Source organism: Orycteropus afer, unplaced genomic scaffold (genome assembly GCF_000298275.1).
Source record: "Orycteropus afer afer isolate SDZICR_OR568_19922 unplaced genomic scaffold, OryAfe1.0 scaffold00099, whole genome shotgun sequence".
Classification (NCBI taxonomy): Eukaryota; Metazoa; Chordata; class Mammalia; order Tubulidentata; family Orycteropodidae; genus Orycteropus; species Orycteropus afer.
In genome coordinates this window covers 4534382-4537497 of record NW_006921686.1, presented here as the reverse complement: position 1 = coordinate 4537497, position 3116 = coordinate 4534382, and the positions used below count along the sequence as shown (strand labels likewise).

At 47.5% G+C, this 3116-nt stretch overlaps 1 protein-coding gene across 1 annotated transcript in view; it reads right to left on the bottom strand.

The window, feature by feature from the left end:
* PPP1R13L (protein phosphatase 1 regulatory subunit 13 like) overlaps positions 1 to 3116 on the bottom strand; it is a 13201-nt gene that overhangs the window by 4153 nt on the left and 5932 nt on the right. The gene's annotated exons all lie outside the window — the stretch shown is intronic.

Sequence of the window (3116 nt, the reverse complement as noted above, 5' to 3'; positions counted from 1 at the left end):
CGCGCGTTGCCTCAGTTCTCATATAGCCTCTGGTTGGCTACCACAATCGGGGAATCCTGTGACTTTGGACTCTTGAGCCCTGAGTAGAAGCTGAGAGACCACAGAGTTGATGCCAAAGTAATTCTATACCCTCCATGTGGTGACTGGAAACCAGTGACTCAATTCATTCAGTCATTTCTTTGATAAGAAATAAATGACACTAAACACATGTACCATCGAGTGGCTTCTGACTCACAGCGCCCCTAGAGGACAGAGTAGAAGTGCCCTAGAGGGTTTCTTAGGCTGTATCTTTTTTTTTTTTTTTGTAATTTTTATTGTGATTTGGGTGAAAGCTTAGAGCAAATTCACTTTCCATGCAGCAGCTCACATACATGTTGACATTGTCTGCAAGTTCCCACAATGCAATAGCTCTCCTCCCAATCCCTCCCCATAGATACCTCTTCCCTGTAGCGTTCCCTCCCATGCATTCCTGCCGCCCTGAGCTGTCTCCCTGTGCAGATGCAGACCTTTTATTCTCCCAAGATTGATCTCTCCAAGGAGCGTATCTACCTACTTTAATGTTCAGCTTATATCCTGTCTTGTTTGGCTGGAAGCCACGGGAGTGGTTCAGTTTCAGACCTGAAGGGCAGCTAGGGGCCATAGTCTCAGGTTCCACCACACTCTATCAGACCAGCAAACCTGGTCTCTCTCTCTCTCTCTCTCTCTATATATATATATTTTAAATGATTTTGAGTTTTGTTCCACATTGTTCTCTCTCTCTATCCAGGATCTCCTACATAGATCCCCCTCTGAGTGGTTGACAGTGATAGTCGGGCACCATCTAGTTCTGGTCTCATAGCCATAGAGGCTGAGGATCGCATGGCGTACCAGCCTCTTGGACTAATTGTTTCCATGTGTCTTGGTTTTCTTCATTCTTCTTTGTTCTGGATGAGGAGAGACCCATGCATCCAGATGGCCTCTTGTAAGCTTTTAAGATCCCAGTCGCTACTCTCCAAAGGAGGATGTGGAACGATGTTTTGTGTAGTATATTATGCCAATTGAGCTTGATGGCCCCTGTGACTGTGGTCCTGAATCGCTGTAATCTTTAAGGGAGCAGACTGCTGGGTCTTTTCTCCTGCGGTGGGCTCAAAGCTCCAGCTTCTCAGCTAGTGGACAAGACCTTAAACATGGTGCTGCCAGGGCTCCTGATAAAATACTGCTGTTGTTCTGTGCCGTCGAGTCGGACCCGACTCACAGCGACCCCTCCTTGGGTTTCCAAGGCAGTATCACTACGGAAGTCGATTGCCCCATCTTCCCTCCGAAGAGTGGCTGGTGGGTTTGAACCACCAGCCTTCTGGTTAACAGTCAAGTGCCTTAGGCACTATGCTACCAGAGGTCCCAAAATTTTAGTATGTGACAACTCCAAATGTTTGGAATATGGGCATTTATATTATTCCTTGAGCTTTACTTTTATTTTCAATTCTCCCCCCTGCAAGATTCATTTATGCTGAGTATGTAGAGTTTAGGAGTGCTAGCGGTGCAGCGGTTAAAGCACTTGACTGCTAACCAAAAGTTTGGCAATTCAAACCTACCAGCTGCTCTGCGGGAGAAAGATGAGGCACCCAGTTTCTGCAAAGATTCTTAGCCTTGGAAACCCTATGGGGCCTTTCTGCTCTGTCCTCTAGGGGCTCTGTGAGAATCAACTCCATGGCAGTGGATGTGGTTTGGGCTTTGCTTCTGTAAAGATTGACAGCCTTGGAGACCCTGTGGTGCAGTTCCACGCTGTCCGCTAGAGGCGCTGTGAGTCAAAATTGACTGGACAGCAGTGGGTTTGGTTTGGGCTTTGCGTCTGTAAAGATTGACAGCCTGGAAAACCCTGTGGGGCAGTTCCACTCTGTCCTCTAGGGGCGCTCTGGGTCAGAATTGACTCCACGGCAGTGGGTGTGGTTTGGGCTTTGCTTCTGTAAAGATTGACAGCCTGGAAAACCCTATGGGGCAGTTCCACTCTGTCCTCTAGGGGCGCTGTGAGTCGGAATCCACCAGATGGCAGTGACTTTGGCCGCTTTTGGTGTATGTAGCGTTTGTGATTCTGGTCTTGACTGTCTGCAGAATTTCAGTCATTTCAAGAGTCTGGAATTCAGAGATCCCGAGATTCTCCGAGCCAGTCATAAGCATTTCCAGGAGGCTGTGACTCCGTAAGTTCTATGTGTGGCTGTCTCAAATTGCTGACGGTTCAGAATTTGACAATCCTGAGACCCTAGGATTGAGATCTGTAATCTTTGCCAGACAGGATTTCATTCCAAAAGACTGAAAGGACAGGCTCGAACCGTTACCCCTGGTTCTCGCTCAGTGCTGAGTGGGTCCTCTTCCTTCCATGTTTGTCTATTTCCTTCATATTCCGTACGGAGTCTGTGTATTCCTTTCAAGTGAAAACTGTTAACTAAATATAATTCTGTGTGATAACACAGTCATGCACGCAGCTGTGATTTTTATGACTCAAATGATAAGATTCTGTCCTTTTCAGGATTGGGGACGTCAAGTACCAGTCATAACCAAGGTCCACAAGAAAAATCAAAAGTTGCTGGTGAGTCATTTCTGACTCATGGGGACCTCGTGTGTCAGAAGAGAACTGTGCTCCACAGCGTTTTCAACGGCTGCTTTTTCCATCGGTTGTCAGACCTCCTGACACCTCTGGCACCTTTGGGTAGGCTTGAACCTCCAACTTTTCAGTGACCAGCTGAGTGTGTTACTATTCGGACCACCCAGGGGCTCCACAGTCCAGGACGCTAACTTTACAATTCTAAGTTCCTATTATCCAAACCCTCAGTACGCTTGGTTTCTGGAATTGCACCATTCTGAGACTGTGGTGCCAGCATTTCATTCCCGATTTCTGTGATTTTTCAAGTTTCTTTGGGGCCAGTCCTTGTGATTCTACAATGCGACAACTCCACCATTTTAAGACGTTGTCATATTTCATGATCCTGACCCTTGACATTCCTTGGCTCCACCCTCAGCAGGGCCTGGGAGCAGGCATTTTGCGGGGTCCACACGGGCTCCAACTTCTATCCAAATGCACCTGGTATTCAGAATTACTCCATGTATCTGCTCACACATAGACCCCTCCCCCGGCCAAGAAC